Below are 24,092 nucleotides of genomic sequence, written 5' to 3' on the forward strand. Positions count from 1 at the left end.
GCCCGGTTCGATAGCAATTTTAGGTCATTACACTTGGAAGCGTGTGCGTGTGCTCGGGTGTTTCCTTCAACACCATAATCGTCTTAAGCAGTTGATTTTTGAATTTCCCTTGCAACGGAGCAGGAGAAAGGTTATTAGACTGAGCCCAGACAAAAGCAATGTTCTGCTTACTTTTTTCATCCTTAAAAGCTGAATTTTATTTTCGTTACAAGCTCCATATCTCCCATTCAGTGCTCGTGCTCTTGTTATTTGCTGGATGTTTGGCAGCAACAAAGCAGCCATTAAGGAACATTTGCTGCTGTAATATTTTAAAGGTTAGACGTCCTTACTACATTGAACTCTATTATCGAGCTGAGAGGGAAATACGGAGAGTGATAGCGGGGGAGAGTAAAAGAGTGAGAGTTGGCAAAACAGAGTCTGGGAAAGTTCAATAGCGTTTTAAACGTACAATGACTCGGGACAATTTAGGTGCATTGCCTTGTCAAGAGGATACTCACATTTACATATTTTCACTTTTACTTGTGTTTGTGTTGGATGTTATCCGCCCGTGTTGGTAATAAAATCGGGAAGGTGTACACCTTTTTTGTTCTTATCTTTATTCCAAAAAAAAAAAGTCTAGCATTTCATAAGAATTTCGAAATGAAAACAAATGCTAACTAAGTGGTCTAAAATGTTTATATTACCATAAATTATTGTGGTGTCTATTTGAAATTTAAAACTAATTTTCATTTGCCAATTTGTTTCAATTCAAAATTTTAATATGAAAAATTCCGTTGGGATAATTCCAGGACAATAACATAGAAATATTGATTGCCATGATATAGTATGTCGCTAATATAGGCTGTTGAAAAATCCTAAATGGAATGGCGTTAATTTAACATTAATGGACTGTATATTCAAATCCTAAAGGGAAGTTCTAGAAAAATATAGGAGTTCCTCTGCTCATAAGAGTTTCGACGTTTCTCATTTCTTGATCTATATTTCATTGGATTTGACGGATAGAAAGTGTTTCAAACTAAAGTGGCAAAAGAAAGAGCAGCAAACATTGGAAGTTGCAAAACACATAATTTTTCGCTGGCATTCTCTTTTTTCTGCAACTAAACGTAACTGACGTGAATTGAATTAATAAATTGATGGCGATGACTGTAAAAAGTGGTAACCCAATTATCCTGCTAAGAACTACAAAAAATAATAATTATTACGACAACAACGATGATTTTAACATCATTATTAAATTTATTACAACAAAACGTTCTGTATACAACAAAAACGTTGCATTCCTCGGGACCAATGGCTCCTTCGTGTAGCCAGTATTTTGAAAGATTTCTAAAAGATGTATTCATTTTCGTAGCATTCTTTTGGTCAATACCCATTTGAATATCTTCCAATTTCAAGTCTTTACAATAACAATAAAAAAACAAGTAAGAAAACTGTAAGTTCAGCCGGGCCGAATATTGAATACCCTACGCCATTTGAAACGAATTTGGCAATTAAAAAAAAAAAAATCGGTTATATTAGGAAACTTTTGTCATAAGTCATTACAGTATTCGAATGCGAAATTTAAAAAAAAAATCGGTGAATAATGTAGCTAAAATTATCAAAATATCGAATATATGGGGGCTATAGCAAAACGTGGACCTGCACAGAAAATTTTTTGTCATAGGCTGTACTATCTATTACGAATTCCAAATTCAATAATGTCGCTAAAATCATCAAAATACCGAACCATTATATGGGGTTTATATCAAAACGTGGACCTACACAGACAATTTCCTGTCTTAGGCTGTAGTATATATTACGAACTTCAAGCACCAAATTTGATAGAATTGCGGTGTATAATGTCGCTAAAATCATCACAATACCGAATATCGGGAGGTACCGTTATATGGGGGTTATACGAAGACGTGGACGTGCACAGACAATTTTCTATCATAGGCTTTAATATCCATTATGAACTTCAAATATCAAATTGAAACATTTCTAGTGAATGATGTCGCTTAAATCACCAAAATACCGAAAATAGGGAGGTACTATTAATGGGGGCTATACCAAAACGTGGATCTACATAGGCCATTATCTATACCAAAAGTCCTGCAGACATTATATACATTTGAGTAAAATTTTATCAATCTACTTCATTTCCTTCGGAAGCTAGAGTGATTTTCAGAGACGGACAGACGGAGGGACATCGCTACATCGACATAGAATTTTATGCTGATCAACAATATATATACTTTGTGGGGTTTAAAATGTATATTTCGAGGTGTTATAAACGGAATGACAGAATAATATACCCTCCATACTATGGTGGAGGGTATAAAAACTCCCAGCTCACCTTACCAACATACAGCAAAGCAATAGACCGACGAACAACTTAACCACCACCATCATTATCATAACAACGCATGAGAAAAAATTCTCATTCACTTGGCTAAGGTGGTGACATTTATAGACTTCGTTTTGGTTGACGGACCAGGCTTGCCTAAAAGGGTAGATTGTGATTTTTAAATCATTCATTTTCCTCTGACTAACAGAATTCACGAGTTGGGAATATCTTCTTTTTTGGTTGGCTCTCATTAACTTGATTTACCGGTATTACATTGACACAACAGCTTCAGGTTCGCTGTCTCAACCGGAAATCTAGAGTAGTAACGTATGGGAAGTCGTGGGCGTAGCATAGCCCGACTAACTAAGCTCTGAACACCGATACGAGTTCTCGATAATCTACTCATTGTACACGACCTAAAGAACTGTGAGCCCAACGCCGTTTCGCCAGAGTTCACGATTATAACCCGAGTGTCATGACATTTACCACAGTTCCCATTTATAACCCGAACAGCGGTGTCGTCTACAACCCGTACATCTAAATCATTGACAACCTGAGCGTCATCATCGTGGTCCCCGAGCAGAGTTCTCGAACAGCGTCACCTATGTCTACAACCCGAGCGTCTTGATCGTGGTCTGCGACGATAGTTCACCAGAAACTCCGTTTATGCTCGGATCATCTGTAAACCGAACACCGTGATCGCCGATGTCCATTCTTTGGAGTTTCCGATTATCTTTATCTTTCCGATTATCTTTATCTTTCCGATTATCTTTATCATCGTCGCAATCCCCCCACCGACGTCCATTCATCAGAGTTCCCGATTATCTTCTATTTGTTTAAAGCGCATACTTGCGCAAAATACGATGATCCTTATTTGAATTTAATTTTAAACGTTTGCTATTTTAATTCGAATTTTAAAAAATATGTGCTATTTCTTATACATCCACAGTCACTCCCAGATTTCAGAATTTTATTTTAAAATTAAAACCAGTAAAAAAAATTCCCAAAGTTGGGCGAGCTGACTTTTTGATTCCCTACACCAATGTGCATTTTTAGTAGGGCTTACCATAAAAAGGTACGCCGAAAGCATTTTTCCCTTTGGAAGTATGTTCTCCTTTTAATCGATTTCTACTAAATTTGACAGAATGGACCGAAATTCATCACAATGCATCTTGAATGAAGATATATATAAAATCAATCTTATGAAGATATATATGGGAGTTATATCCAAACCTGAATGAATAGAGATCGAAATTTAACTGAGTCATTTCTATGCTCTATCTGATAACTGCAACCAAATATCGTTGTTGTGGAGAGTATTTTATGGGTGTTAGGGACTCAAATACAAAATCGGATGAAACATATATAGGACCTACAGCTAGTATATCTTAACCGAATTTCAACAAATTTGATACACTTGATTCCGAGCTGAATTTGACTGAACCGATCGCGATAAAATTTGGTAAACGTATTTCTGAGCAGTATTTGATTTATTTCTGCTGTAGAGGGCAAACATAAAAAATAGAATGGACAATACATATGGACACTATAGCTGTATCTGAGCCAATTTCCAAATTTAATTCTAGGCTCACTTTGGTCGTATGTTCCGAATATTACACATTTGGTGCCCAATAAAAGGTAAATCGGACGAAGATATATATGGGAGCTATATATAAGTTTTGACCGATAATCACCAATTTCAAAATTTCATCTAAAAATAATAATAATTCCTACATAACTTTGGGGGTACTTTACTAATAGTGTTAAATAGGGTCGGCCTCGCCCACCAAATTCTTATTTAATTTGTTTTATAACTATGCAAATACAATACCCGTCAACTTGTTTTAAAATTATATACATTTCGTAAAAAACCCCGCTAAATTTTAACATGTTCTACAAAACGCCGGTTGGCCTATTCTTTCATTCATTGAATAGAGCAGCGGCCCAAACCTCTCCATTCACCAGCAAGAAAGCATTTCTTTGGGGTGGTTTGTCTGTGAGTGTGTGTTTTTTATGTTTTATTGTTGGCTGTTCGTTTTAGTCGGTCAACAGAAACAGTATTAATGATCATTGTGTTTTTCTTGTTGTTGTTTTTTTTGTAGCTTTGGTCATCGCTGAATAGATCAATCATTGAAGACATTTGTTGTGGTGTGTTTATGCATTCAAAGCCAGAACTTGGCCAAATCTGATTGTTATTTATCATTGTGTGCAGAGAGTGAGTGTGTGTGTATGTTTGTGTGTGAATGTGTGTTTATGTGCGTCTTATTTTTGATCAATAATAAAAAGAGAAAGCGACTTTTCTACATAAGAATATTGTCGGAAACATCGCCACCAAATAGCAAAACATTGCCAACACAACTGGCACAAACAAGTCAACAGCAACAACACACACCAGCAGCACCAACAACTGACAAAGAGCTCACAACAATAACAAAGTAATGAAGCAACAACATTAACTGGGTCGGTGTAAGAAGCTCTCGCCCGTTTAATGTTTTAAATGTACTTACTGACAATTGTTGTGCAGAGATTCGCGATGGCGTTTTTTTCTTTGCCACGCTTACATAAATATTGGGGGGTTTTTTAGGGAATTTAGAATTTCCCATTTCACTAAATGCAAATTTGGCTATAATCTTAAAAAAACGAGTTAAAATATGACTTTATTTATAAATACAGTTTGAACTACAGATCGTTCTGCAAATTATATTCCTCTCCTTCTACTTTGTTTTGACATTACTTTTAAATGTTATTTTGTGTAACAGCGTTACCTAAAATTCGACGTAACGTACACAAATATTCAACTTCCCCACCATGGTATTAGAATAAGATTTATTAGAATCTTCAAAAAAAAAAAAAAAAAAAAAAACGTTGTAAAAATTGATAATTATTTATGTCACTCAATTGTAATATTTTTCAATTACATATATTCCCATTTTTAATTTTGTTCACATAAAAGAAAGAGGAGGAAATATTGGAATGCAAGTTTTGGCGGGCCATTTATTTTGTTTTTTTTTTGCCACCAAAATTAATGGATCAACACAAAACGTTCCAGTATGGATTTTTTCCAAACATACTTCAGGTATAAAACCTTAATTTCAATTAAACACATTTCTGATCCTGTAACCCCTATATAGACACAGTTCGATGTTATAGACACATACATAGTTTCGACTAGATTATGGTTCCTACATTGCCTCTCTTCTATCTATATTCAGACTAGAGTCTACTTTCTATTAAACAGACAGGGGTAAGTAGGGTTTTAAAATGAACGAAAACCTGACTCTCAGTACGAGTCCAAAATACAAAAATCTGAAAAAAGAATTACTTCAGATAGAAAATTCAAAACGAAAAAATGTGGTTGGACTTACAGGGTGAGATGAAAAAACTGCAACCAATTTCAGACGGCTGTCTATTTCATTATATTGTTTACAAGCGTCCATTTTGGTGAGAATTTTCCTGAAAAAAAGTGATTTCTTTATATTTGGCTGGAAAACCACAATTGGCTACCGTTAGAGCACTCCAGCATTTAAATGTATCTCGTACCATTGCTCGTTACCGTGATACTGGTAGCGTAGCCCGACGTCAAGGAAGTGGACGGAAGAAAACAGCAACATCAGCAGAAATGGTTCGAAAAGCAAAGAAGCAACTTGATCGAAACCCGCGTCGCAGTAGCCGAAATGTGGCTCGTGAGCTGAACATATCGCAATATTTAGTTCGGCAAATATTGAAAAATGAGCTCGGGGTAAACCATTGAAATTCCCAAAAGTGTATGAACTTACACCGCAACAGAAAGAAAATAGACCCAAAAAAGCTAAAGAGTTGCTTCTCTTGGCCTAAAATGGTGAACTGGCGAATTTGGTGTTCTCCGATGAGAAAACATTCGTTGTCCAGCAGTTTCTAAACAAACAAAATGATCGTGTCTAATTGCCAAAGAGATCAGCTGAAAATGTGCATGTGAAAATGTGTTCGGTTGGCCACCAGAACTCAAGCGCCGGCCATGGCGATGGTGTGGACCGCCATAACAGCCGATGGTCGCTTTCCGTTCGAAAGCGACTTTGGCATCAGAATAAATGTCGAATATTATCGCGAAAATATTCTGGAGAGTGTATTAAAGCCTTGGGCACACAAACATTTTGACCGCAGACCTTGGACATTACAACTGGACTAAGCACCATGCACTCAGCACAGGCCACCCAATAATAGTTACAAAATGAGGTTCCTCGCTTCATTTCCAGAGCACAATGGCCATCGAAATCTCCGTTGAACTATTGTGTCGGGAATATTTTGAAAGCAAGGTTGGCACTAAAAAATACCAAAGTGTCGATCACCTCAAGCAAGCGCTTTGCCGGGAATGGGCCAAAATACCGCAGAGCAACATTCGTGCAGCGTGTGACGGTTTTTATTGGCCATAATTCGTGCCAAAGGTGACCAATTCGAACAAATCTAAACTTATTCTAAAAGTTGATGCTATTTCCGAAATTTTTTGCTTTCATTCAATAAAATTTAAAAAAAAAATGTAAATATTATGGCGTTTTACTTTGTTGCAGTCTTTTTATCTCACCCTGTATGATGAGGGTATAAAAATTATATTAAAATGTATCAAAAAGAAACTCTACAGATATAATACGGATGACCACATTGTAAATGAGGCCCAATTAGTATAAAAGATTTTTCATAGCATGAGTCATCATGACGTATAATTAATATAGATTAATATGAACAAAACAATATTAATAATACGCAAATATTTTTCGTTTTACATTTAATACCCGTGAAAACTTAATGGCATCCCTATCCTAAATGTTATCCTATCTTTTATTTTCAAACTGCAATTTTACAGTAGCAATATAAAATTTGTTTACCGAAATGGATCTTTTTCATTGGCAATGCTTTCATATTTGTATTACGTCTAAGGACTAATAAATATATTTCCCCCAGTCATTGGGAAATTATTTTTGCCGGTTGTTACTGGGAATTTTAGCTGACTAATTTTGTTCGTATAAAACATTCCCTTGAAATGCAAAAAAAAAACAGAATATTAAATACATTACGACAAGAGGTAAGCAGTCTATTATATTTATTATAATTCTTTCTATAATAAAATTGATGTAAGTGGTAATTACAACAAATTTGGTATAATAAACTACATATTAGTCTCATTCCAGTTGCTCATACCAGAAAGTAGCGTGGAAAATACAATGAATGAAAAGAACACAACCTACAACACGTTGCTGTCGAAAAAAAATATATATGGTAACAATCAAACATGTTGCTGGTTGCAGTTGCAATCAATCAAGTTTGACAGACATTATGGCCTGACTGAGTTCGAATGTTTATTCATTTGTTTGTATTTGCTGTCTGACAGTCACGCTCATTGGCACTCACTCAAAATTAACTTTTTTTAAATGAGCAGCATACCATTCAACAAAGCCGTTGATTTTCCTCGAACTTGAACATTGAACTTGTTTATCACAGAGACGGAGGGTTGGTTGTATCTCTGCTCTCCAAATACGTGCATACATATCTGTATACATGTAACAGTGTATGCCAACAACATAAGTAGTGTTGGTGTTTTACTGTTTATGTTTTGTTATTGTTGTTTATTTATTCAGTATGGGGATTTTTTTCTTCTCTTCTCTCAATTATATCTATGGAAAAATGTAGTTTTTTGATAAATGCATCGTTGGAGGGGTGTTAGGAGAGCAAGAAACACAAATAACGTGAACACGAGGTAAACAGTATACCCAATAGGAAATTTCTAGGGAAATGTTATTGAAAAACACTAGTATGTAAATTAAATACATATTATTAGATGACATAAAATCTTTACATGTTTTGTGGAATATTATAATTTTTTATTGAGAAACCTCCATCTTTGAAAGACTTTGTTCCTTATATATATTAGGGTTTGAGGTTGCTTTTATAATAAGGTCCATATAAAGGCATGTTTACGTTAGAGTTTTATTCCAGGTTAACCTTCGTTATGAAGATTTATTTGAGGTATATACAATGGAATTGACAATTTAAACCGACTGGGTTTCTTAAATTCTTTACAACGTAAACGTACTATAAGAAAAAAATATAAAATAATTATTCTAAGTCGATTAATTACAATCCGCATTTCAAGTACGTATAATTGATATTTCACTCAAGCAAAGTAAAATTGATCATTCGCCGAATGCTCACTTACAGAAATCTGAAAGAGAATACGACGCTAATGTCAACATGACTTAAAACATGTAAAATAGTATCAGTCGGTTTTGCCGACAGATATATGTCCCCCCATCCTTGAATTATGATTATTCAAACTGTTGACCCTCCATGGAGGAGGTTCTGAAGCAGTTGGACAATATTGAGCAATTCGTATCTTACCTAAGGCTGATAAAAAGCCCATACTTTATAAGAGATATGTGTACATTTTTGGAAAATGTGGAAACAGGTATAGCAGACCCATGTATTCCATTTGTGTACTTTATGTAATTGAGATCAAAATATTAGTAGGTGAAATATTGAAGGAAATCGAACATTTATAACCAATTTTTTGCGAAATCATAAATTCCGATAAACTACATATTCATATCAGATTTTTGGTTGAGAGAAATAATTAGATAGTTGTAAAGAATCGCTGACTTGTTTCGCAAGTTATGACAGATAAAAGTATTGAAAATGGTGACCCTTTGTGGGTGAGGTACCAGAAGGAGTTCGCAGATATATATCATCTTCACAACAGATCTTGTGTTAGCAAAAATGTGTGTGTGTGTGCGTGAAATTTGAAGAAAGTTGAATGCTTATTTTGCTTTCTTTGAACGTTTTGTTTTTCAAAATTGTGAACACTATGTGAGGGAGGTACCAGAAGAAATGGTCCGATCTCTACCATCTTTATAACAGATCTTGTGTTGAGAGAAATATTGGGATGTACCAAGTTTGAATGGAATCGGATGTTAATTTCGCATTTTATGAGCTTCACGGATATTCCAAATGTATACCCTTTGTGGGAAGGTACCAGACGGATTGGACCGATATACCCCATCTTATATAGCTGATCTTTGTTAGTTAAAATAATGGGATGTGTGAAATATGAAGAAAACCCGATGCGGATTTTCTAATCAAACTTTGACCCTTTGTGGGGGATGTGTCAGAAGGAATGGTCCGATCTCTACCATCTTTATAACGGATCTTGTGTTGATAGAAATATAAAATTGTGCCAAGTCTGAATGGAATCTGAAAGTACCAGAAGAAGTGGTCCGACATAATCCATCTTCACACAAGACCTTGGATTAATAGAAATATTATGATGTGTGTAATTTGAAGAAAATCGGACTCTTACATCACATTTAATGAGAGTTAAAATTATTAAAAAAATTGACCCATTGTGTGGGAGGTACTTGATGGAGAGGACCGATATATTCCATTTTCGCACCTGACCTACTACTAATGCAAATATTAGAATTTGCAAAGTTTGAGCAAAATCAGATTATCCTTCCTCTTTCTGCGCAGTAAATTATTTTCTTTGAAAATGTTGTCATTTTGTGTGGGAGGTATCAGAAGGAGTGGGCCGATATTGCCCATCTCCAAACTCGATCTAAGTTTGACAATAATATTACGATGTGCCAAGTTTGGATCAAATCGGATATCCACTTAGAGAGTTATCGTGCGGACGGGCATCACTAGATCGACTATAAATGCCCTGAAACGGATTTGGTTCCGTATCAAATTATATATACCCTCTCTTGCCATATGGCTGAGGGTATAATGATTGTTTGTTATGTTTTGAAATTGGTGGGTAACACATTCACTCATGTATTTTACTTGAAATCTAATGCATCATATTAGATTTAATCACTTTAATATACATATGTTTGATCATTTGAAATTTGCCTTCAAAATATTTCCTACTGGGTAGGCTAAGAACACAATCTGTCAAATTGCCCCTTTAACCGATATTCATCGCCGGCTTGTTTTATAAAAAAAATAAGGAATTTCCAATCACGTTGACACAAATGTGAGTTCAGATTGCAATAACAACAACGACAACAATCTAAAAAAAACATGTTAGAATTTGTGTCACTTTGAAACCTGAATAGAAGCGGCTAGCATTTCGAAAGAGCAGCAATCAAGCCAATGGAGAATTACAAAATACCCATATTGATCATGATCGCTCTCTTATTGGAGAACAAAAAAAGTCCTATAAGAAAAAAAAAAAAATAACAAGTCATCAGGAGAAGAGAAAGAGAGTAAAATAAGAGAGTAACATTTTAGAACAGTTCTCGCGGCAAAGTGCATTATGTTGGCTGATGACAACATATTTTGTTTTTGGTTTTGGCTGACTCAGAGCGATTGTTGTAACACGTTCAGGAGTCGTCGTCGTCATCTCAAACCAAATGTACTCGACGACGGCGGCGACCACTACAATGACACTCATTGGTAAATATAGAATCTATGAATGTACCCTGCAATTGTGTATGGGTGTGGAGGCATGGATATGGATGTGGCTAGATGTTGGTGGATGGCGGGCATGAGAATGCAAATGGAAGAATTTCATCATAGTGCTCAATAAAAAAGCCACCAGTGCAACAGTGTAAAGTGGAACTACTTGGCGAATGCAAAAAGCAACGGTTCAGTAAACACGAAATTATTAAATACGTTAAACGAACGGCTATTTATAACAAAATGAAGTTAACGATGACGCATTGAATTTGTGGTAAAACCCCAAAAAAAGGAAAAGTCCAAACAATTTTCCCAAAAAAAAAAAAAAAATAAATAAATAAACAAGGAAACCTTAATTCTTGCTGAGGCGCAAAAACGTTGTTGTTCTAATATTCGCCGCTTTTTTGTTTTGTTACTAAAAATAAATTTGGCCTTCTTGCACTGAACTGAACTGATAAACAGAAAAATAAAAATAATGCGCCTTAAACAAATTGCAACTTAACAAATTATTTCAAAACAATTTGTTTTCGTTGTTGCTATTGTTGTTGTTGAGTAGTGGAAAAAAGTAAAATCCCTAACAAAAAATATAAACAGATTTATATCAACCCATTGATACGTCCAAATAAAACGTGATAATGTTCCGCAGGCAAGACGAAAACAAAACAAACAATAGCCAACTTTAATTGAATTGCTCGCAATGTTTGAGTAAATGCCGGCACATTTTTATTTAAGAGAGAGGAAAACGAAATAGAAAAAAAAGAGAGCGAAAAAGAGCCCTCCATTAGATTTTCATAACAAACGTGGAAGACTACATCATTCAAATGAATAGAGAACTTGATAAACAAACCGTTGAGGTGTGTGTGTGTGTTTTGTTGGTTAGTGCCTCTCCAAGAGTCCATATGTAATAAGTAGACCCCACCCAGGGATGGAAAATGTAATTACTAAACGGTAAAAAATGTTGAAAATCGTATTGAAATAAAAACTTTGAATGGTACCACTTTCGGAGTACTTGAGAATTATAAAGCCCATATTTTCTAGTTATAAATATATGAAATTAAAACCTAATTGGTCACAAGGGGGGGGGGGGGGGGGGGGGGGGTCGACTAAGGTTTAACATAACACTTATTATAGTCTAACCCAATAGACTATAGTAATTAGAACAAATTATAACAAAATGTTGTGCGATAACACAAAGTCCAGTAAATGAGAGTGAATACTGAGAAAATTTATTCGGTAAAAATTATAGAGTTATGAAAATTACCAAAACAAAAATACTTATTGATTATTTTTTATAACCTCCGCCACAAGATACCATCCGTCAAGTACAATGTTTTCGTCCCATTTACCACAACCAAAAATATTTGTGGAGTATCGGCATAACAATCTAAGTCGAGGCCATAAGACTTAATATACATGGATGAGATTAATCATAGATAGGCGTTTTTAGCATTCCGTAGATATGTGTTATTCAAAATGGTCTATATGGATTCTTATTTAGTTATAGCACCATTTCTACTGATGTCACTTTTCTTGACGTTTTTATACCCTCAGTCATATGGCTAAAGAGGGTATATACCATTTGATACAGGCAAAACGTTCCTCATTGAAATAACGATTTTAAACCCTAGGTCTCTTTGAACCAAATCCGTTTCAGGACATTTGGAGTCGATCTAGCGATGTCGGTCCGTCTGCCTGGCTGGTGCTCACGATAACGCTCGAAGGGAGTATCCGATTTGGCCCAAACTTGGCACATCGTAATATTTTTGTCAAACTTAGATCGAGTTCGGAGATGGGCAAAATCGGTCCACTCCTTCTGGTACCTTACTCAAAAAAGATCGAAATTTTCAAAAAATGTTTTACTGCAAAGAAAGAGAAAGGATAATCCGATTTTTCTCTAACTTTGCAAATCCTAATTTTTTCATCAGTGCTAGGTCAAGTGCGAAAAAGAACAATATCGCTCCACTCCATCAAGTACCTCCCCCACAAAGGGTCAAAATTTGGAATAATTATAACTCTTATAAAATGTGATGAAACACTCCGATTGTCTTCAAATTAAACGCGTCGTAATAGTTTTATTAACCCAAGGTCTGGTGTAAAGATGGAATATATAGGTCCACTCCTTCTGGTAACACTACCACAAAGGGTCCGAAATTTTGAATACTCATGAAACTCATAAAACACGAAGTTATCATCGGATTCCATTCAGTCTTGGTGCATCCCAATATTTCCATCAAAACAAGATTTGTTAAAAATATGGTAGAGATTGGACCATTCCTTTTGGTACCTCTCACACAAAGGGTCAACGTTTTGAATAACCAAAACGATCATAAAATCCGAAATAAACATCTGGCTGTCTTCATATTTAACAAAACCCATTATTTCTACTAACACATGATGTGATGTAAAGATGGGATATATCGGTCCACTCCTTCTGGTAGCTCCCTCACACTCAGAACATTGTCACAAGGGGAGATATTAAATTATTTTTAACAATAATAATTTTCCATCCCTGGAAAGAAATTTCCGAAAACTGGCAATAACAAACGTTTCACTCATTCATTCATAAAGAAATACAACGCAAAATTGGAAAACCCTCCTCAAAAAATTTAAAATATTTTTTTTTTTTTTTTACATATGTTTTTGTTTATTGTAGTGCTAAATATTTAATATAGAAAAACATTAAGCGATCAAATCAAAATCAAATCATCTTCTATATCTGTTTGGATTTATAACGACGGAAATTGGCACATCGTCAAAATTCACCGAATCACACGGAAATTCTATTAAATAATATTTTGCCAGCAAAACAATTTCACAATTAAGTGGTCAGATATACACACAGACATACGTCGTACACATATATGCATGTACATAACGACACAACAATACGCCTACGATTGGTTTTGTAATCGCCGTGATTATCAGCATCGAGAGACAGGAGAAAGAGAAGCGTAATAAGTAAATGTTCTAGACGAGACTAGCCTCACGTTTCCTTTGTTCGCAAGAATAAAAAAACGACGATAAAAACAAAAAGAATACTGCAATACCACAACAAAATTGGTAGCAGAGAAAGCCTACAACAATTAAACGTTTATAAATATCGAAATGACAATTTTTGCATAATTGTTGTTAAGCATTGTGTGTGTGTGTGTAAAATTGCCTGTATTTCCAAGTTATAAAACATGTAAGTACCCCAGTCAACCATCTCTACTTTTTTGACTTTGTTTCCTCTATTCATTCTTATCTTGTTAAAGGGCGGGAACGACGTACATCTGCTCTTTGCTACTCTATTTTATAGTTCTGGTTTTTTTTATTACAACATACCTATGATCTGTTATAGAACTTTTTTCCAATTTACTTATGACTAGCTTAATACCAGCACAGTGGGGGGATTTAATATTGGAATACGTCATTTGCAATGTTATAAACAATTTTGTAATAGAAAAGCTACGAATGTAAACTGCTACTTCGATGATGCACGTTTCGGCTGTATCAAATGATATATACCCTCTCTCTAGCCATATGGCTGAGAGTATAATAAAAAATAATTTGGCAGACCCTATACAGTATGAAATAAAAAAAATACAACAAAGTCAAACACCATAATTTGTACAAATTTTTTTTAAATTTTATTGAATAAATGCAAAAACATCGGAAATAGCATCAAATTTTAGAATAAATTTTAAATAGTTCGATTTAGTCACCTTTGGCACAAATTATGGCCAATGAAACCGTCACACGCTGCCGAATGTTGCTCTGCGGTATTTTGGCCGATTCCCGTCGAAGCGCTTACTTGAGGTCATCGACAATATGGTATTTTTTGTTGCCAACCTTGCTTTCCAAAACACTCCAGACACAAAAGTCCAAAAGAAATTTTGGTGGCCATTGTGCGCTGGAAATGAAGCGAGGAACCTCATTTTGTAACCATTTTTGGGTGGCTGGTGCTGAGTCCTGTTGGAATGTCCAAGGACTGTAGCCAAAATCTTTGCGTGCCCAAGGCTTTAGTACACCCTCCACAATATTTTCGCGATTATATTCGGCATTTATTCTGATGCCAGGGTCGATAAATACGAGCGGAGAGCGACCATAGGCTGTCATGGCGGCCCACACCATCACCATGGTCGGCGCTTGAGTTCTGGTGGCCAACCGAAGGTGCAAATTTTCAGCTGACCTCTATGGCAAGTAAACACGATAATTTTGTTTGTTTATAAACTGCTGGACAACGAATATTTTCTCATCGGAGAAAACCAAATTCGGCAGTTCACCACTTTCGGCCATGCGAAGAAACTCTTTAGCTCTTTTGAGTCTATTTTCTTTCTGTTGAGGTGTAACTTCTTGCACTTTTTGGAATTTCAATGGCTTTAACCCAAGCTCATTTTTCAATATTTGCCGAATGGAATATTGCGATATATTTAGCTCACAAGCCATCTTTCGACCACTGTGACGGGGGTTTCGATCAAGTCGCTTCTTTACTTTTTGAACCATTTCTGCTGATGTTTCTGTTTTCTTCCGTCCACTTCCTTGAAGTCGGGCTACGCTATCAGTATCACTTTATTCAAATTTATATGCTGGAGTGCTCTAACAATAGCCATTTGTGGTTTTCCACGTAAATATAAAGAAATCACACTATCACGTTTTAATTACATCACGAATAACTTTTTTTCTGGAAAATTCTCACCAAAATGCTTTTGGACGCTTGTAAACAATATAATGAGCTGTCACTGAAATAATTTTAACAGCTATCGGACAAGTGGCTTAGAAATGACAGCAGTCTGAAGTTGGTTGCAGTTTTTTCATCTCATCCTGTATGAATGTAAGGTTTTAACTTCGATTTAGTCTCACTATCCTTTGATTAGAGCTATGCCTAATTATAATAACTAAAAAATTTCTATACACTCACGATAGACTAAGAATTCGGAGCTTAATATAGATGGCCATTTTATTACTGAATTGGTAACATATCGCCCACTGTATTCTCCTTACCTACATCCATACATTTTTATGTGCATATAAGAACACACACACAATGTGGCTAACTGCTTGTTTTTTTTTTTACCTCCACCTCCTTCCAGCGATGATGCAATTTTATTAAAAATTCGTGGAATTGTTGCATTTTACTGCTGCTTTGCTCTTCCGTCCCGACCACTTCAGCTGCCACGGCATTTGACAACTGCACATTTTTTTTGAGGTTAGTTTTTTTTTTCCTAAACTGTGAAGATTATACGGGTGGAAATTATTCATGGATGGGTGGAGGAAATAGGATGTAAAATTAAGTGTTTTAGGAAACGAAACTACTTGAGTGTGAGCGTGTGTGTGTGTTTAGAATAAATATTTCCTATTAGAAAAATACAAACAAGTAAATAAATGAATTAATAAATAAATAGGAAAAGCAAACATGTTACGACAATGACTGAAGTGTTTTCATTTCGTAGTTGTAGAGTGAGGAAGGTCTTGGCTTTGATAGATAACTAATAAATGCGGGTAGATGTCGTAATTACACTTTGCGAAAAAAAATATATAGTATTATGTGATTTCCTATACCTTGACCAGAACATAGACCGTAGTCCTAGTGATGATATTCAAGCCATTCTTTACAGAAAACCCAAGTAAATCTCTTAAAAAATTGTACAATTTCAGTGGGTCAAATTTGGTCAACATCATGTACTTCAAAAAACATCTGATGATTTTTTATACCCTACACCACATAGTGGTTAGGGGATTATGTCTCTGTGCCTTTGTTTGTAAGATGGAGAAGGAAGGGAGATAGACCCATAGTTGCTTTTGAGGATCTTCATAGAATCACTTTCTGAGTCGATTTATGCATGTCAGACCGTCAGGTCCGATCTATTATCCGATTGACGAAGGACGAAACCTATTAAAATTAGTGATAATCGGATCAGATTTAGATATAGCTCTCATATACAGGGTGAGATAAAAAACTGCAACAAAGTCAAACGCCATAATTTTTACATTTTTTTATTGAATGAAAGCAAAAAATGTCGGAAGTAGCATCAAATTTTAGAATAAGTTTAGATTTGTTCGAATTGATCACCTTTGGCACGAATTATGACCAATGAAACCGTCACACGATGCCCGAATGTTGCTCTGCTGTATTTTGGCCCATTACCGGCAAAGGGCTTGCTTGAGGTTATCGAAATTTTGGTATTTATTAGTGCCAACCTTGCTTTCCAAACCCCTCCAGACGCAATAGTCCAACAGATTGGTATCCGTAGATTTTGGTGGCCACTGTGCGCTGGAAATAAAGCGAGGAACCTTATTTTGTACCCTATTTGAGTGGCGCGTGCTGAGTGCGATGGTGCTAAGTCCTGTTGGAATGTCCAAGGCCTCCGGCCAAAATGTTTGCGTGCCCAAGGTTTTAATACACCCTCCTGAATATTTTCGAGATAAAATTCGGCATTTATTCTGATGTCACGGTTGATTACTACGTTCGAAGAGAGGCCATCGGCTGTTATGGCGGCCCACCATGGCCGACGCTTGAGTTCTGGTGGCCAACCGAAGGTACACATTTTCAGATGACCTCTTCGGCAAGAAAACACGACCATTTTGTTCGTTTACAAAGTGTTGGACAACGAATGTTTCTCATCGGAGAAAACTGAATTCAGCAGTTCACCACTTTCGTCCAAGCGAAGCAACTCTTTAGCTCTTTTGAGTCTATTTTCTTTCTGTTGCGGTGTGTCATTTTTCCATATTTGTCGAATGGAATATTGCGATATGTTCAGCTCACAAGCAATTTTCGCCCACTGCGACACGGGTCTTTACTTTTCGAACCATTTCTGATGATGTTGCTGTTTACTTCCGTCCACTTCCTTGACGTCGGGCTACGCTACCAGTATTACGGTAACGAGCGATGGTACGAGACACAAAAGATTTATTCTCATTTAAATGCTCGAATGCTCTATCGATAGCCTCTCGTGGTTTTCCAGCCAAATATAAAGAAATCACACTATCACGCTTCAATTCCATCACGAATAACTATTTTTCTGGAAAATTCTCACCAAAATGCTTTTGTACGCTTGTAAACAATATAATGAGCTGTCACTGGAATAATTTCAACAGCTGTCGGACGAGTGTCTTATAAATGACAGCAGTCTGAAGTTGGTCCAGTTTTTTCATCTCACCCTGTATGGACTACTTTAGTTGGAAATATTTTGTCAAAAACATCAAAATATGCAAAATCAAGGAGTTCTCCACAATTTTTTGCAATAGTTCCATGGAAGATTTTCCACAATGATATCATCGATTACTCAATTGTCTATATGTTGTGCTACTCCCTTGCGAGTTTTCAAAAACAAAACTTTAAAGAGAACAGTACTCTTTTTTCTCCAGCCATTCTGAGGCAATGTGAGAGCGCCACGACGATGTAATTAAATTTAAGAATTACATCACCAACTGACAGCACTTATGTAATGTCATATTACTCAAAAATTAAAAAAAACAACAAAAACGAAAAAAGGCAGCATATGCAAAAATATAAAATTCAAACAAAGAAGTTCTGAAATAAAAAAAACAATAATTGTTTGTTGTAAATTAATAAAAAATACAAACACATGACGACATTGAATTTAAAACAGACTTACACTCACACATGTGCGTAGAAAAAAAATACATTTATTGTGCGATCAAAATATTTTGTAAGCAAATATTTTGTTTTTCGTTTGTTTTCGGATTTATGTTATTCAGATATATTTACTTAAGATTATTACAAATAAACCTGTTCTGTTCTGTTTTTTTTTTATTTAATCATTTCGCACGTCAATTCCAATGCAAATAAGCAACACAAAAGAGGGGCTAATTTCATTAGAGTGAACAAATGTTGCGATTTTTTTTACCATTATTACCATTCGACACAATTTTACACATTTTGTAGCATTAATTTTCAAATTGTTAATATGAAGTTCTTTTAGGTCGGAACCAAGATGATTTGCTCGAATGTAAAAGTTAGCATCCATGTTTATTTGAAGTTTTACTATTCAATCATAAAGAATGATAGTTCTTGAGTCCTTACATTTTGGAATTGGATATATCCAGAAACATAAATGCCCAATATGGGAGGTGACTTGTAAGCAAACGGAAAAAGGAATTATCGGTGGGACCAGCGAAAAATTTCAGTACCAAATTATGTGCTTTCGGAGCTACTTACAAATTATTACTACTTACTCATTGTTTCCACATGGGCATGTCACCCGAAATAAATTGTTATTTACAAATAAATACAAAAATACAAAATCCGTTTTAGGACATTTGGAGTCGAACTAGCGATGCCCGTCGGTCCGCCTGACTGGCGCGCACGATAACTCTCGAAGGGAGTATCCGATTTGGTCCAAACTTGGTGAATCGCAATATTATTGTTACGTCACAATATTTTAAACGGTATATCGGTCCATTTCTTCTGGTACCTCCCCTAAAAAGGGTCAAAATTTTAAATATCCACGAAGCTCATAAATCGCGAAATTAACATCCGATTCCATTCAGTCTTGGTACATTTCAATATTTTCATCAACACAAGATCTGTTATAAAGATGGTAGAGATCGGACCATTGCTTCTGGTACCTTTCTCCCACAGGGTTCAAGATCAGCAATTTTTTACAACATGCTGTATCCAAATATTTCTCTCGACCAGAAACCTGAGAATTTATGATTTCGCTTAGAACTGGATATAAATGTTAGATTTTTCATGTAATTTTGCTCATACCAATATTTTTATTTGTATTAGATGAAGTATGAAAATGGAATTCTCGCTCTCGAGATCGTAAGCTTCAAATTTCTAGTCGGATGCGCACACTCTATGACAACGTTACTCATTACATAAGAGTGAGGGAAATACGTCCTACTGCTTTGTAATTTTTTAAGGAGCAAACTATTATTTGCTCCTAACTAACTAACTATTTCTGGTAATGCAGAAGGTACTTTGTTTATAATGGGTTAAATGTATCCAAATTAGATGAGGTTCAAAAATTTACGTTATATGTTTACTTCTTACCATACAACGTTTGTATTTAGCTATCATTTTGGTCCAAACTTTGTACACAGAACAAAATGTTTGCTCATCTTAGACCCAGAACTTGCTGTTCTTAGAAGTACACAGTTCAGTACACAAGTTCTTAAACGTAAGAGTAATTTTACAAATTTCATATCACTCATACGCAGAGTTTTCATACAAACCGGAGTCTACGGAACTAGATAGGGAACATATAAAAAAACTTTTTTATATAAAAGGATCTGAATTTAAACGTGTTCCACTTTAAAGTACAAATACCAGTAAGACCATTTGTATAATGCTGTTAAACATTTCAAAAAATCATAAAGTGGGTGAGACCCTTATATGGGGGACCATAGAAAATTTTATACTTTAAGGATTGTTATCTACCAAATCTTCTTAAATACCAAATTTAAAACAATTTCGTGGGATAGTGTGACTATGATTATCAAAATACTGAATATCGGTGGGTATCGTTACATATTCGCTATAGGAAAACGTGGACCTAAATATTCAATGTTCTGTCACCGGGGCTAGAATCTATTATTACTTACCAATATTTTTGGACAATTTTGGACAAATATATGGACAAATGTGGCAAAAATTATCAAAACACCGAATATCGGGAGGTACCGTTATATGGGGGCTATACCATCCTTGGAAAAATGTGGCAAAAATCATCAAAATACCGAATATCGGGATGTACCGTTATATGGCGGCTATACAAAAACGTGGACCGATGTATCTCATTTTCAATAGCAACCATCCTAGACACAATACAAATTGTTCTGCCAATTTTTGAAGTTCTACGTCAAATAATGTGGCCTGTATCGTGATTTTAACAGACAGGCCGACGGAGATCGTTTAATCAACTTAGAATTTTATGCTGATCATGAATTTATATACTTTATGGGCTCTACGACGAATATTTAGGGATTTTACAGACGGAATGACAAAGTTAATATACCCTCCTTTTCAAGGTGGAGGGTATAAGTAGTTCGTTCGATTGAACTAGATTGGCACAACTCTTAGCACGTTGATTGCCTTGGTCTTACACTAGCTTTAAATATTATGTCCTTAATGTGTTTGACAAAAATGAACGCACATTCTGTATTCATGGTTTAAACTGCCCAAAAATCGGATATAAATTCACGAAATTAGCAAACTTTATTGCTTGGCTGTTTTAGTTTAGAATTAAAAAAACTAGTCTTAGATTATGGGTCTAACATAAACTACAATAGAACTTAAGACACTAGATTCGACCGTTAAACTTTACAGAGAGAACATTGAAGTTTTGTACATGCGTTGATATTATTTCTAGAATGTTTGGCACTGAAAATAAAATGATTTTCGGAATTGTGAAAATTTTGATTCCAATTTGATGTTTAGGGTTCTCAGTTGACAGTTTCACTCCTCGCAAAAATACATTATATGTTGATCTACTTTTGGTAAAAGGGTATGTGAAGTAAACCATTCCAAATCAGTTTTCTGGATTTCGAAGGTATTGGCCCACTTTTTAATCCAAATCAACAGGAATTCAATATTTTTCAGTGGGTAGCTTAAATACTTGTAAAAAGTATTGAATGAAGATCCACCATATAACCGTACCTTTTGCCAGACCTTCGAAAAACTCGCTGAAATTCGAATAAAGAGAGAAACGAGCACATTTTATAGCATACATGCTTTACTCGTTTTAGAGTGGTGTAAAAATTGTTCCAAAATGATTACATTCTACTCTTGCCAAGCACTCTTTTAGTTTTTTATCATATCGTTTTTGTATTTCTATGTATGTGTCTCAAACAACAGCAGCAAACGTAAGAGAACCAAATACGGATCGGCCACTTTGTTCTACTGCTCACCTCCTTTCCCTCAGTTCACAGCAACATAAAAACCGGTTTGCTGTACACATACACGCATACACAATTAAGTAAACAACATATTTTTCCATTCGAATACACTCTAAGAGCAAATTCTTATTCTATTTCGAACGATTCTCTAATTATTCTAGCAGGAGTGATTGGAAGCGCTCTCACTCAAAAAAAAAAAAAAAAAAAGCGGGAAGAGTAAACTCCGTATAAAACTCCAAATGTTCGAACAAATCTCAGGAGCACGTGAAAACGAGTAAATCTGTGTTCTACGTTCTGATTTTTGGTATTTCGAAGTTTTTGGTCCAAATACCAAACAATTCAGCTAAAATTAGATATTTCAGGTGGGGTTTTGACATATTCTCAGCGGAACTCTCAAATTGTAGGGAATTTGAGAAGGGAGTCAAAATTAGTGTAAGTAAAGTTTTTTCATGGAAGAGGGTAAAAAGTTCGCAGAGGCGTCGTTTTAGTTGTTGTTTTTTTATTTTAAACTTTTCTAGTGAAAGTAACTGAAGAAGCCCATCATACAACCAAATCAAAACTTTTTGAAGATTTGGTGGGCTAATATTTTATTAAATTATTTACATCTAAAAATATAATAATATTTTTTACAAAAAAATCGACTGGATCAAGCCTTATACCCACCTTATGGAAAAAATTTTCCATCTTCAAAATATCAAATTTTTTTAAGTCCTTTTTATAAGGTTTATATAAACTTAAAATAGTTTTGCATCGAATTGAACTGACTGCTGATAACCCGAAATGTAAAATTTCACCTGATTGGGGTGGAATTTTTCAAAATACCGAAAACATATAGACATATGCCGTAGGGTGGACCTACACTGGATATTTTGTTTCCGAAATCAAACTATTCATTGGGAACCTGAACTGTCTAGTAACAGCTGATTTGGTTTGAATTTTGGTCGAAATCTGGAGTTACATTTATATGGACGTGATACCTAAACGTGAACCAACAAATTCAAGAAACGGACACGGCAACACGGACCTAGAGTTTTACGACAATCATGAATATTTCTACTTTTTTGGGTCTCTGACGACTTTTTTAAGATGTTGCCAAGGATAATTCTCATTTGCTGTATCGTTTACTTCCAAAAAAGCACTCATTTTCAGTTTCCAAAAAAACCAACGTCGACCTGTGTAATTACAAAATCGTTATACTGACCTATGTGTACGAACGAATAATTTGAGTTAGTGGCCTGCCTTCTGTTTTCGTTTTCGTGGCATCGTCTCCTGCAACGTCCTCTGCTTGCCCAAAAGCCTGTTCGTTCACACACCCACAGTAGCCTTAATTTACTTGTTGAGTGCAGATGTGCGTGCCTCAGTGTTACGAGTGTGTGTGTGTGTGTGCAATTTTTAAATTCAGACTGGTCGACAGACGTTATTCGTCATAGGCGACGATGGCGTTTATTTTTATTTTGTTTTTGTTTTGTTCAGAGCCTCCACCGGGTACTGCTCACGAACAAACCTACAAAACAAATACAAAAATGTCTACTCACTCGCTCGTTGTACGAATATGCATTCAAGTTGTGGGGTGTGAGTAAATAAATGACTGTTTGGGTGTGTGTGTGTGCGTTGTGTTTTGAACGATTCTTTTAGAGTTAATGCACCCCAGTAGAAGTTCAAGGCTGAACAAATCGTCGCTGTTGTTTATTGCCCGTTTATTCAGTTGGCGGCAGAGAGACACGGACGACATGGCATGCTACTGAAAAAAATACGAAACCAATACACCCAGACAGACAGACAGACGGACATATCTCTGTTCCAAGTAATCATCATACCGAATGTGTTATACTCTCCTTGTATGATGTTGTTTTCATACAGGATGACGGTGGAGGTTGTGGTGTTGTTAATGGGGGGATCACATGTGTTTGTCTGAGTCTAGCTAGGGACTACGGCTGTTTTTTTTTAGTACAATCAATTATGGAACTTATTAAGGATTGTTTTTTAATAAACATGTGAAAAGGGATTAGTCATTCTTATTATTTGCTTATTAAGTAACCATTTTTATTTTGAAAAAATTACCTAATTGATAATGATTATTACATTTATTCTCCCAATAATTATCGACACTCATTACAACGTGCAGACCAAAGAAATAAATTATAACAATGTAAATAGCTGTCTCTGCCTCATTACCCCCATAAAGTTGCAAACTCATTCCCTTGCGAAAAATTGATTATTTTCATTTTTTTTTGCTGCACGCCGTTATAAACATCAAATGTAAACAACACACCAAAAATGCCAGAATTGTCCATGTGTATCGGGAATCGGCCGCCATTGTTGTGCTGAGGCAAAAACCAACGACCTATAATGTCAGGTTCAAGGCATTTGCTAATGGGGTCAACAAGTTTAAATTATTTTGTAATTCAGTTCAGTATTTTTTCCACAAACGCGTGTTTGTATATTCTAGAGAATTTGGGTAGGGGCAATAAAGCCTGGAACTGATAACAACTGGAAA

General features: G+C 35.5%; 1 protein-coding gene across 1 annotated transcript in view; it reads left to right on the forward strand.

Annotated features, from left to right (window-relative positions):
* Positions 1 to 13,918: 13,918 nt before the first annotated feature.
* LOC131802003 (uncharacterized) overlaps positions 13,919 to 24,092 on the forward strand; it is an 87,513-nt gene continuing 77,339 nt past the window's right edge. The window contains exon 1 of the mRNA XM_059121298.1: positions 13,919 to 13,934. The gene's annotated coding sequence lies outside the window, so the exon portion shown is untranslated. The remainder of the gene's footprint in view (positions 13,935 to 24,092) is intronic.

This window comes from Musca domestica, unplaced genomic scaffold (assembly GCF_030504385.1).
Source record: "Musca domestica strain aabys unplaced genomic scaffold, Musca_domestica.polishedcontigs.V.1.1 19, whole genome shotgun sequence".
Taxonomy (NCBI): domain Eukaryota; kingdom Metazoa; phylum Arthropoda; class Insecta; order Diptera; family Muscidae; genus Musca; species Musca domestica.